Source organism: Myodes glareolus, chromosome 5 (genome assembly GCF_982192425.1).
Source record: "Myodes glareolus chromosome 5, mMyoGla1.1, whole genome shotgun sequence".
NCBI lineage: Eukaryota > Metazoa > Chordata > Mammalia > Rodentia > Cricetidae > Myodes > Myodes glareolus.
This window is the reverse complement of record NC_142030.1, coordinates 60,591,253-60,605,589: the sequence shown is the minus strand read 5'-3', so window position 1 is coordinate 60,605,589 and position 14,337 is coordinate 60,591,253.

Here is a 14,337-nt window from a genome sequence, read left to right as displayed (position 1 = left end):
GTGGTCACTGTAACTTTTCTTTTAGTTGGATTCAACTTGGCTTGCCAGGGCTCTGTAATGACCCTTGGCTTTGCCCCTGCTCCTACTGAAGGTAGAGACCCCTCTGAGGTCTGGCAGCGACTGCCATCAGCACTGGTTGAATTGGGATGTCTTACATCTTGTTACAGAACCATTTTGCCTCCACACAGTGACCCGTCACATTTCCTAATCAGACTTTCAGCTCTTTCTACAATCTACACACATGGGAGCCAAGTATACAGATGGTTCCAGAGCCATCTGCAGTGGCTCAGGAAAAGACTCCTCTGAGAGGCCTCTGTCTGAACTCACTGCATCATTTGGTTGATCCAACTGTGACCTGACTTTAAATCTAATGGTTTAAGGCAGGCTCCTTCCAAGTCCCAAACAGTGTCTTCCTGGAATTTACTGTTTATGTAATAGCGAATATGGGAAAGAAATATCTGATTTGTACTGATATGAAATTCTCTCCTACCTGCCTCTCTCCTCCTTTTACCTCATCTTTCTCTCCAGTCCTTCATCTTTGTTTTCTCTACTTCATCTCTCAATCTCTAGAGCTAAAAGAAGAGATAACAGTTCTCTTATCAATTCCAATCGTCCATAGCACTGACCTAGAGAGAATCATTCTCTTCCCTATGTGAACATCCTCCATGCCCTTTGAGCTTAGCTGTTCACATGCTATAGTGAGCCATGAATGCATCAGGATAAAGGCTTCTCAACAATGCTTGGCTTGCTCAGGATCCCACCATTTTGTTCCACATCTATTTCGTGTGGTAGATGGTATTTTATTTCTCCCTGAATTCCTTATGAAACAACCATTATTTTCTTCCAGGTTAATATATGGGATACTGCTATTTGGAGCTTTAAGACAAAGATGCGATAGTCTGAATGATAAACAGAGGAGCACATCCTTCCCAAACATAGCTCTGTCCACTGACTGGAAAGAATCAGATGAAGGTGGACTCGGGAAAGGATGGGATAATGAAGAAGTGGGAGAAGAGGGAGGAGTGGCATGCCAGAGGGATGCTGGGTAAAGCATACATCCAGGACTCAGCCCTGTGCAGAGAAGAAGGAACAGCACAGACACTGCATCCTTGTCTAGTCAAACATTAGAGCAGGGAAAGGGACTGGAGCATGAATCAGACTGCAGTTTAGTAAACCTCTCTGGAGAGAATTATGAAATAATGAGCTAAGGTAATTCTGTACTTGCTAAAGATTGGAACTCAGAATCATGCAATTTCTTTAATGGTACCAGAAGATAATGAACCTTGTTCAGAAATAAGTCAGTTTTATCAACTTGCTTACACAAGTGAACCTTGTTGTCATAAATCCGAGACCAAAAAATGCAACAAAATGCCTCAGGTACTTAGCAACTAAGTAGGAAGTTCATATTTAACTAAAAGATGAGTAATGACTGGCAATCAGGAATGTATGCCTATAATTTAAATACCATCTTTACTACCTACAAAACATCATGGAAAATTCATAAGTAATTTACTCTTGACTTTGAAGAATTCTATATGACTTTAGAAGCATAATTTGTCCCTAATTGTTTTATCCCATGTCTGACCTGAACAGTTCTTCAACATTCACTGACTAGAAAAGAGCTGGAAGGGAGACATCAGTCCTACAATCTAACCTCACATGTCAATACCTCCTCAAAGAGCAATACAAACTCTTTATTTATTGACTACACACAGGAGTCACAGAACAATACCAGGCACTCGGAGGATGCAGAATAACAAGTACCATTATTCCTATCTTCAAGGAGATTAAGGTCTAATGGGAAGGAAATAAAATATGTGAAATCAACATAAATGCATACAGATGTGCAAAGCAATTATGAGAGAGAGTTTATGGAATCAAGAATTAGACTGATTGGTTGGAGGAAAGTGAGATAAACCTCTAAAGAATGGACAAAGGAAATAGAGATTCAGGGTTTAAGTCATGATTGACGCTCTCTCAAGGAAAGTCTTGGTTTCGTGATACTTAATACTTAATCCCACAGCATGCAATCTCCATCATCTAAGATGTACCCTCAAGTACCCAAAGTAGTTGCAAGATTATGTGTCATGATCTACTTCTCTAATAAAAGAATTAAATTCAATATCAGGGAGCTAGCTATACTGTGCTGGCAGATACATATATCCACAGCTATGGTATGGGTAGTATAGAATTTTCCTCTACAGTTCATAAATATGTCTTTTCCCCTGTTTTCCTTCATCATTGCACAATATACATTCTGACAATATAATTTGTATACTGGGACAGCTGCAAAAAAATAGCATCCTGTGATCAGGTTCATACCAGGTTTTTTAGCTGTGTGGTCCCTGGTTCTTTCTGTTCTGTTTCTTCCAGGTTGAAGGACTCAGAATGTTTTTCTACCTATGTCGAAGACTTGAGATATTTTCCAAAAGAGGGAGAAAGTTACCAGAGGAGAATCGGAAATCATATCCTATGTCTAAAAGGAAAACAAGATAAAACATTCCATTAAAAGAAAAAGAAAAAATTATTAATATAGAAGAGTCTAGAAAGAACTTGGAAGGGCTCTGGAATTCTACAGTCTGCTGTAATCATTTGCCTGGCCAAAAACCCACCCAGTAATTCTTTATAATATCTTGAAATAAAGAGCGAGAGAGATGCCCACAGGGGCCAAAAACATTGACTAATAATTCTTGAATCCATCCCCACCGTATTATTCATCTCTGTCAGGGTCAGATTTGGTCACCACATGGCTGGAGGTCTGAGCATGCTGTTCCCAGTTTTATTTTTACAGTAGTTATGGAGCCCTTTCTATTTTCAAGGGCCCTCTTGTCACTTATTACCCACCAGTCCAGACCACCCACCCACATTCCCACACACACTATGTCCAGACACACCCACAAATACTCAGATCTTTTCAATCTTAAGGAGGCTCGGAGTAATCGGAATGCTGTTTGCTCTGAATGACTTTGCTTTACACACTTTGAATTTCCCTCAAATAAATCTGTTTTCCTCTCTGGAAGGTCAGTCTATGCATCTTGGCATTAGGCAAACATTTATATAGCACCTACTGTGTGTAGGGCAGATGGATGTAGAGGCAAAATGAAACTCACCAGGGAGCCGAGCAACCCGAGCTCCCTCTGTGGAGGAAGCACCCTAGTTTCCTGGAAGCCAGTTAGTGTGTGTGTGTGTGAGTGTGTGTGTGTGTGTGTGTGTGTGTGTGTGAGAGAGAGAGAGAGAGAGAGAGAGAGAGAAACAGAGAGAGACACACACACAGAGAAATGAGATACAGAGACAGAAAGAAAGATAAAGATAGAGATCAATAGACACACACACACACACAGAGAGAGGGAGAGAGAGAGAGAGAGAGAGAGAGAGAATGAGATCAGGGAATCCAAACTGAAACTGTTTCCTCTTCTTATTCATGCCACCCACAAACACCCAATTTTTGCTTGGCTTTTTCTCTTGCTCTTCATCTTTGATGGTGTTTCTTTTCTTCTTGGCTACCTATCCTTCTCCTTTCTCTTCTAAGACAAAACCATCTCAAAAGTCCCACGGGTCTCTCACTATTTCCTGCTTCCTGAACCCTCCAGGAGAGTTGTCGCACACATTCTAAAACGCTCTTATCCTGATTCAGAAACACAAACTTGGATAAAGCCTCATTACTCCACATCCCCCAGCCTGTTGCCTGGGGCTCAGGAGTGCGGCTGCTGGGGAGATTGCCACTGTGCTGAGGCCCTCAGTCTTCCTCAGCTTTCCCAGCCTCCAGCCCTTACGATAATTTATGAGGTGTCAGGATATTCTGACCACAAGGTCGGAATAGAATGGTTTTTACACTTCAGCTGCCATGAAAGAGAAACAATTTAATTCTGTTTTCCTCCTGCACTGTCTGTTTTCACAATGAACTGGGGATTTGGGTCGCATGGAGATTATTTGTCTAAGCACAGACCAAGACGGCTGCTGAGATTTAAAATGTCTGATTCAGACTCTGGCTTCCTTCTGCTTCCTTCCCTGATAGGGAGAGGGAGCATTTGCAGTTCTTACCATAGCAAAATGGGAATGAATCACATTTCACCCAGGCAGTGGCCGTGTACTAGGGAAGGACCCGGATTCCTAGTGTCCCCTCTCTATCTTCCTCCAGTGTTTAGCTGGAAAGGAGAGGCTAGTGTACGATGGTTCTCAATCTGAGGCCTGAACCACTGACCCTGTCACAGCGACTGCCTAAGACCGTCGGAAAACAGATATCTACAATACGATTCATAGCAATAGCAAAATTACAGTTATGAAGTAGCAATGAAAATAATTTTATTATTGAGGGGTCGGTAACCAAAACATGAGGATCTGTACTGAAGGGTCACAGCGTTAGGAAGGTTGAGAACCACTGGGCTAGGGAGTAAGGAGTGTAAGTGACCCCCGCTTCTGAGCTCAAACAGGCCAGATAGTTCCCACCAAGCTCAGGCACTGAAGCTAAAATAGTGTTTCCCTTGGCTTGGAAGTATAGCCTGCTGGCTCCTCCTGAGGCGACGGAGCAGAGACGGTCCGCTGAGTAGCCTAAAGCTTTGCCTGCCAGGAAAGCCACTGGAGAAGTCTCAGCGAAGCAGTGCAACGCAGTACCTCATCCAGCTGCCAAGAAGACAGGCAAGGTCAGTGTCTTTCTCAGGACCCCTTAGCCGGCTCCTAGAGCTGCACAGGGGAGGTCATCTGTGAGTCAGGATTTGACAATGACTTCATTGCAGAGCGCTCACCCGGGAAGCTCACAGGGGAGAGAGGGGCCCCTGAATTCTTGTCCTTGAAGCAGCAGACTTCACTGGGATGATTTTGTGCTAAACTTGTCTTTTGGGATTTGACCACATGACAGGCACTGGGAAGATGGACCAGGATTCAGTCTGTAAATCTTTTCGTTGCAAAGCTACTTGAAAAGACTGTGAGCATATATACTGATAGAACCTAGCGAGTGCAAGGGTAATGAGAATATGTGCGGAGCAAGGCAGTGAAAGAACGAGCAACCCTGTATGCAAAACGAGTGTCTAATTAGTACATACAATTAAATAAATACTATAGGGGCATCAGAGCTTACTTGAGGGGCTTTCCTCAGCCTTGAGGAGCAAGTTCAAAAGAAATGTTTCCGTCACTACAAATGTTTTTTGCATTCCTTAAACACTTTAAATTAAGAATTCATGTTACTTTTAAAGACTAATTCTTTTTATTATTATTATTATTATTATAAATTGAGACAGTCTATTATACAACCTTGCGAAGCTGGCCTCAGCCTAGAATGGCAGAGGTGCTGTTTGAGGCATAGAACTCTTCATAACCCTGCCCCCTGAAGACCCTTTGTAATCCTTGACAGCATCTTTCTTTTTCTGAACAATCAGGAGGGCACGACCTTACGTGTCTCCCGAGCTATATCTTTCCCTCTGTTCTTAATTTCCAAAACTAAAGTAAATCTTAGAGCACTGGAGAAAAGTAAGCAGGAAACAAGGTGAATGATTCAAGCTTAGGACACCCGTCAGTTCCTCCAGAATTCCTCCCCCGAGCTAAGCCACTCCTGAATTAAAGGAATGAATTCTCGGGTGCTAAGTGTGATAAATGGCTAATAAATGACCTCTTCTAGCTCTCTTAGTGGTGATAGTTAAATGCTTGAGGAAGAATTCCTTGCTGTCACCCTGATGGGATGATTGATTTCCCAAGGCCAATTGAGGCCATGGCTGGTAAGCCTCGGCTTCAAAGTGCTCAATCAAGCTACTCTGCTCCCATTTCTCCCTTCATCAGCCAGCTTCCAAAGCTCAGGTTCTATGCTCCCTGTCTGGTTCTATGCTGCCTGTTCCAGTGATAACCACGTTTGCATTTACAGAGAATGTTATTGCTCCAGGCAGGTGTATCAGAAAGAACATTACATTGTAGGCCAAATGGACTATGTTACACCATGACTTCCTTCTTCACTTGGTAAGACGTTAAGAGGCATGTGGTCCCCGTGACTTTTAATTTCCACCCGGGTACAAGGAAAGATCTGAATGAGGTGCATTACCTTAAAATGCCTACACTGCAGATAGTAATAAAATATATCGTTAACACACACACACACACACACACACACACAGCCTTTGGTTCAATCCCCAGCACCAATATATAAAGTTACAGGTCTCTCCAAGTCTATGCAAATGCAGTTGCCATCAGTTACATGCAGGTGGACGCAGATCTGTCATGCTTACATGATATATATGTATATATGGAGATGTATAGCTGAACTGCCTTATGCTTGCTTATTCCATAATTCCGAATAACTGGACTGCTGTCGCAAAAATGAGAATTCATCATGAAACACAGTACCAAAACACAAAAACAAAGATCAGGAAATACATTCGTCCAATGGCACATGTAAGAACATCTTTACTGGGAACTAAGCCCTGGGAGTCTCGTTGGATGAAAACGCCACTTCCATAGCCAATGAGTCATCTACTAAGTTGAGGATTCTTTCAGAGGGCTCATCCCTTATGATATAAAAGCCCGATAAATGTGTTTTCCACTTTCCATACTCCATTGTGGGAACACCAGCTATCAAAAGCCTTTTGTCCATGTCAATGGAGAACCATATATTCTCCGCTAAAGAGCTGAGAAGCGTTGTCATGACCTATATGAACAAGCTAGGCCAGAGATAATGAGGAAAAAGCAGTGAACTTCCAGGACGGTAGCCACCATCAATCAACTCTTCCTTCAGGAGGGAAAACTTAATAGCTTAGTTGCTATTAAGAGAAGCTGTGATAGTTATTCTTACTTGTCAACTTGACTACATCTGGAACTAACTGAAATTAAAAAATGGAGGGCTCACCTGTGGAAGATTTTTTGCTTAGTTTGAAGTAGGAAAATCCACTTAAGTCCATATCTTCAAGGTAGGAAAGCATGTCTTTAATCTAGATCCTTTGAGCTAGGAAGAGACATGTTTTAGCTCAGATCTTGAGGAGGGAAGACACACCTTCAATGCAGGCCACAGCTTCTGCTAGAAGCCTATATAAGGACAGAGAGCAAGAAAACTTTAGCTCTTTTGCTTGCTTGTTTTTGCTTTGATTGTGACCCCATTCCTTCCTTGGCATTAGAGCCTATTTCTCCTGGACTCTGGCATCACTGGAGACCAGTTGAGACATTCAGCCCTGTGAATTGAACCTCGTGAACTGAGTAACTTCTGGATTCTTGGACTTTCCATTTATAAACACCCATTGGTAACTGGACTATAGCCTGTGAGTCATTCTAATAAAGCCCCCATATATATATATATATATATATATATATATATATATATATATATATATATATATATATATATATATATATATATATATATGTAATGTATGTATTATATGTATGTATATTATATGCGTATATATTATATGTACACAATATATATGTGTGCGTGTGTGTGTGTGAGAGAGAGAGAGAGAGAGAAATCCAGTCTATAAATTCTGTTACTCTAGAGAACCCTAGCTTATAAAGCAGTCAAACAGAAACTACAAACTTCTTCCCTCCAACATATAACTGATGTGCACTGTCATATATCACTGCTATACACGTACTTCTTCCATTCTCAACACTATTGCACAGTCTTGACTGGCCATTCCTATTAACTATTCTTTGAAATTTTCTAGCCTTGCCATGACTTCAGAGCTCTACTTCAATAACAGTTAAAGCAGACTCTAGAGAGAGAGAGAGTACAGCCTAGATACTATGAATATAATCTTTGGAGCTGTAATACTTGAACTGAATTCTAGCTATGACTCTGACAAGACACAGTACATACAGAGGGATTAAACAGTGGCCAGTGGCTTTGGGTCTACTGTTCATGTACCTATGCCTCCCCAGTTAGGAACTCTTGCATCAGACCCTTCTTCATCATAAGATGACTTATCATTTAGACAATTAAAACAATAAAAGATTCTTTGACAAGACATTCATAAATGTTTAAACTGCATTGAATGTTCCAGCTGGTAGCAATGTAATGAAGCTATAGATCCAAATGGATGAAAACAGAAAACTTATGGCTACCAGATCTAAAATACCAGACTGTGGTGGTGAAATTGATTCGAAGACATTTATCTAGTCGATGGGTCAAGGAAAAGTGGCTGAAAACTCCCGATATCAAATCATAAATATTGACAGGAAGCTACCTTTTCCAGGAAGTCACATGAACCCTGCATGCTACATACTGAGAAAAGATCCCAGAGAGAAAAGACACAGAAGCAAATAAGGGGATAAGCCTCCACTGGACCAAGCCTGCTTAGAAATCATAGTAAATATTTATAAGCAATTTAAGATATAATTAGAGATCTGTGGAAGACACACAATACTCTCCTGTTCGGATTGTTGTTGTAAGCAGGACACAGGTAAATTGTTCAGAACTCTCCCATGTATCCAGCCTACTTATTTCAGTTTTACTTAATTATGCTTCCTTCATATCAAGCATCCAAGAAGACAGTTCTTTAAGAAAGTCAGTGATGATGCCCAAAGAGTGTTTATATGTGAGAATGAAAAACACATGTTCCAATATGCTTCCCAGTAGATTGTTTGTTGCTGAGAGACATACCTCAGAGAACAGTTTAACAGGAGACTTATTCCGGTGCACAATTCAGGGGGTTGCTATTCAAGGCACTAGCTCCCATTGTTTCTGGAACAGAGGTGATGGAGCATCATGGTAAAGAGCATATGGGGAGCAGGTTTGCTCACCCCAGGGCATCCAGGAAACAGAAGATGTGTCCTTCAGACTCACACCCAGCAAGCCTTTCTCCAACTAAGCTCTGCTTTCCATAGCGACACACCCTGCCCACAGATTTGAATCCAGAGATGGAGTATACTCTGAGTGTGTCGGAGTCCTGCTGACTTACCCCGGACACTCCTTTACAGGCACACCTAGAGGTGTGCTTCATTAGTCTCACAGGAACCTCTCCTATCAAATGAGTCATCAAGATCAACCATGGCATTACTAAACCCATTTTGATGTAAACTATGTAATTAGAACGGTTGATGTGAATATTCAGGTAGGCCAATAGTTGTACATAAAGTAGATGTGCGTAAGTAACATGTTAGGAGAATATAAAAAATGACCAAAAGAAAACTTACTGCCTTTTGCTGACCATATAAGCTCGGGGGAAGTTTTTGACTGTCTGTGCCACAATTTCTTCTCTTGAAAAACGGTAGTCACAGATTCTGTCATTGGGCATTGGCAGTAGTTAAGTGAATTAGTATAGGTAAAAATGGCCAGAACTGTGCTGTGCCACACAGTGTAATATGATAATTACTGCTGCTATCCTGCTAGTACTAAATATCTGAAGCACTAGCCCATCCTCAAGGCCATTGACATCCTGAACTGGGTGGTGTCTGGATCTTTCAAGCCTTTCTGGAGACCCTTTTTCAAGCCTTTGTCATGACTATAAGTTAACTCTGCAGCAGGTGTCAAGTTTTATCCATCTTTAGTGACACCATTTATGTACTTGTATACCTACCCATTGTTTGACTCGGAAAAATAAAGCTTCTTTTGTTCTTTAACTTTTAGCCAGCCTTCCTTAGCTTCCTGTGCAAACAATTTCTGATGCTTAAGTTAGAACACTAACAAAATATCTATAATCTTGAAAGAAAGAGGAAACTATAATCTTCTATGGGATTATAGCTTTCTTACTATTTCCTGGCAAAACATCCCACTCAGATCTGCTCTTATCTGAGGGAGATTAAAAGGATTCAGTAGCATTTAAGGAGTTCACAACTGTGGAATATTACTTTAACCATGTAAAGATGTATTACATGTATTTATGTTGCAGAACATATTTTAACTATGTAAAGGTGTGTGACATTTGTTTATGCTACATTTGTTTAATTATGTAAAGATGTGTTGCTGTGTTATCTTGCCTGCCTAGGGCATTTGATTGGTCTAATAAAAAGTTGTATAGAGGGATAGGCAGGGCTGACAAAAAAGAGGGAATAAATAGGAGGAGGAATCTAGGCTTAGGAAAGGAGAGGAGAGAGAGAGGAAGAAAGAAAGGGAGATGCCAGGGGCCAGGCAACTAGGCAGCTGCTAGACAGACTGACATTGGGTAGGACATACAGAAAGAAAGAAAGATAAGAAACCCCAAGACAAAATGTAAATAAAGAAAAACAAGTTAAAATAAGTTATAAGAGCTAGTAGAACAAATATAAGATAAAGACTAACATTCACAACTAATAATAACGCTCCATGTCATGATTTGGGAGCTGGTTGATGGCCCAAAAGAAAGCCTGCTACACACAGCGCCCTTATTTAAACCAGAAGGTATATAATGACGTCTCCTGGGGAACTGGGGATGCAGACTGCAGATCCAAGCTGCAGGAGCACAAGGTTTGAACTGAGCAGCAGAAGTGAGGTTTGAGGCCATGGAAGTGATAAGGGCAAAGTGTAAGAGTTGGTACAAGATTGGAAAATAGATAGCAGTAGTTTAAATAGGCCACACTAATGGTGGAAACTGAGCAGAGATGAAGCTTTTAGGACAGTCAGGCATACTTCGCCTGTTGGTCCTTTGATACACATACTGGATGGTCAGACAACAGATCACTGTTTCCTCTCGATGGAGCCCAGGCAAGAGGGTGTTGTGCTCTACTTCACCTTCACTTGGGCCTTATTTTCCTGATAGGATTTAGTGTACCCATGTGTTTATATGGCCCCAGTTGACTTTGTTATGTCTATAGGATGGTACTCTGTTGACCTTTAGGAATAGATTATTTATCAGTCTGTGCTTCGGGCGGTGCTGGGCAGATGTGTCCACCAAGTACGGAGTCTTCTTCCTGCTTCTGTATTTCCTCTCAAAATGGAGTCCAGCTATGCTTGTAGAATGGAGTTTCCCACTGCCAATGTTCAACCTGACCTGAGCATCTTCTCTTCACCAGTGATCAGAGGTGGGTATGCTAATGGTCAGGCCTCTGACACAGCCCTGGCTAACAAACTTTTCCTGAGAGAAAGTCTGCTAAGGAGTAGGTGGGAGGAATTTCTGGAAGCTATTTTCTTCATCAAGAAATAAAGAACAGGAAAAAAAGAAAAACAGAGAATTTCACAATGACAAACTTTCCCCTGTATCTCCAAAGGTAATCCAATGAAGATGCCATGACAGAATTGCCTCAGGCCTCCAGCATAATGAGGCATGTGCCTAAGTAACAGAAGCCAGTGTGCTGGTAGAGCAGAAGAAAAGAGTATAAGTCTCCATGACGCCACTGAGTCACCGTTGCTTCTCACTGGGACAATCTATCTCTAGTTTTTGCTTTGTTTTGTCTTTTTTCTTTTTAGTAAAGCATAAAGCTAGTGTAAGTCTATCTTCTTTTATATGATAGCTGACTCTAACACAAATATGCATCTTGCAAGGCGTGCAGAGCCCTTTGCAACAGCACATTTATTCATCCATGAACAGCCCCTGTGATGTCAAATAAATGTGTCTAATAAACAGTGATTTATTGCAAAGACTTTGCCATATCTCAGAGCATTACACCCCTATCTTATTTCTTCCTTACAGACCAGACTTCCACTAAATCTTATTTTATTCTCTTTAAATTATTTGATTACTAAATGTTATGATTATCCTAGGCTGGTTAACTTCAAATTTTCACAAGCAAAATTTGTTTTAGTCTTTGAAATCACAAAGTTAAGTTTAATTGTAACTCTGCTTTGTTTTTTCATGTCCTTACCCATAATTATCATTCCTTCCTAGAGAGATTTTGATTTAAAACATGAATTCAGGGCCAGAAAGACTCGGGGTCTATTTACGAGCCACATGATTAGGTAAACTCTTTTCAAGAACACTTCATTTTCTCACTTAAAAAGCACGATCTTGGTCTGTTACAAACATGAAATGAGAAACTGCACCACTGAACCTTTGCACAGAGAATGGTCTCAAAAAATGTGGGGGTGGAGCACTGGAGGAAGTGAGGGAGAAGAATCGAAGAGGGGAGAGAGGAAAGACAGAAAATCCAGAGGAGGGCAAACAGCAAAGGATGAAAAAGAAATAGACCAGCAAGGAAAAGGAGGAGGCCTTGGGAGACAGAGGAAAGAAGAGGGTATAAGGAAGAGAAAGAGAAGATGCTGGGAATGGCTGGGAGAAGGAAACGAGACAGATGGTTACTCAGAGGAGAAGGATGAGAGATACATGCTTAAGCTACATCTGAGATCCAGGACAAAGTTGTCATCTGTTCCTCAGCACAGTGTGACTCCCCTGCCCAAAGCTTCCGTGTTCTAAATGGTTGACTCTCTCTCATCCAACTTGAATCTTGCCACTCCAGACATCACTACAAAGAAAATGAGTCTTTCATAAAGGCCATAATCCTCGTATTTCAAATGAATGATCGACTCATTATAAGCCCATTGCAATCACAGAACTTGGAGAAGTCACTGGGGTATGTTTATCCAAATGCGTCACAGCTAAGTTAATCAAATGGAAATAGAAAATGAGTGATTTATTGGACTTCTCTAAGGTCCTGGAGTTCTTGTTTGGTGATACTGAGACAAGGGAAGAGAGCCTTTTCCTCTTATAGAAGGCATTCTTGACAGCAAGGGCTGATGGAAGCCTCTCATTGGCTATCTAACAGGTTAGAATTCTCTACAGAAAACCAGACTAATTTACACACTCAGGAGTGGCTAAAGAGCGATGCAGATGAAGATACGTAAACTGGAAAGAGTCCCCAGAGATCTTTCTAGGCCACTGCCTTTACTGCAGCCCGTCCTTACTGTTTTCCACAATTGGCCTGGCAGGGTTGGAGGTGGCAATGTTCCTTTTCTTCTTAGCTTTGTTTGAGGGTAAGCAGTAGCTCTCTCCTTCTCTTCCTGTCTGGTGGATTCAGTCCTACGTTTGTAGCTATGAGAAACATGTGCAGCCTTCCCTTCCTGGTTGACATGCCTTGTGTTGCCAGCTTTCATTAGCATGCATTTAAGCCTAAAAGGTTCTGACTTCCCCAACGACCGTGCTCCCACAAGATCCCCTCTGTTTCCAGTGGTGTCCACATTAGCCACTCTTTCTCAGGCTCATCCGCAGACATGATTGCAAGTTCTCCTTCTTCTCTCTACAGTTGCTCAAGTTCAGCCAAGACTGTCCTTCAGCACAGTACCCAAACCCTCATCCTTTAGGCCTGAAGTCATTACCTTCCACATGTCAACTTTCAACTTCGGGACCTTGCTCCTTTGCATTACAATTCCAGTAGGGTGACTTCACCCAAGGCAGAGGATGAAAACTATTGCATTGGCCTGAATTAATAACGGAGAAAGTGGAGAGATCTGATCTTTGCAGCGCTGAAGATGTGTGCATTGTTTGTTGTGAGTAGCCCCTGGGGAAGGAGAGATTCCAAGTTCAGCGTTTATGTGGCACGTTTTTCAATTAGACAGTATACAGTATGGCATTTCCCTTCCTCCCTTAGTCCCTTCTCTTTTATTACCCCATGACTTCATCTCCCTGTGTGACTGACAGAGCCCATTGGGCCCAACACTGATAAAAACCATCTGTGGGGGAAAAAATTGCAATTTAGAAAACAATTAAGTACATCAATTTCAATTCATTTACTTGGCCCGAAACGGGGGAAAAACCGATTTCAAAGAGGTAACTTGATCTGCAGTGGTCTCGGATTAAAGGGCATGTGGATCCGCCTTTTCCAGGTTGCAGCCTGGAATGTGTTTCGGCTTAGAGGTCTACATGCGGATGTAAACCTCTAGGTTGCAAATTTTAACAAAGAATACACCACCAAGCATCTCTCCGGTTTGCTGACTGTTCATGTTAATGACATTTTCTTCTATTCTTCCTGAATTCCAGGGAACTTAAGCTCTTTCTTGAAGGATGTGCCTCCCCCTGTCAAATGTTCACCAGATGCTCTGTGTTATAGGAGCTCCGTAAGTGAACCCTGGTTCACTGTTAAAGGTCCTGTCTGAAGAACTAAGTGTGTGTGTGTGTGTGTGTGTGTGTGTGTGTGTGTGTGTGCATGCATATGGGGGATGCATGTGTGTGTGTAACCATTAGCATCATCGAGGGACTGAGCATATCTGTTACCCACAAGAATCCTCTGAATGTCCATACTCACTGCAATGGACACCTCATCAAGATCACATCAGATTCGCCAATCGATCCCATTAAAAGCACCTTATCATTACAATGTTTTCCAGAAAAGTATGACAGAAAGACGTTTCTTGCATTCAGGAAAAAGGAACAATTTGAATTCATATTTTCAAGTTCTATCAATTCATGCCCTAGCTATCAAATACAAAAAAAAAATAGCAAACTCAAAGGTTTGAATTTGTAATGACTCTAAGTTAAAAGTCTATTGCCATATTTAAACAGTAGAACACAGGATAGCAAA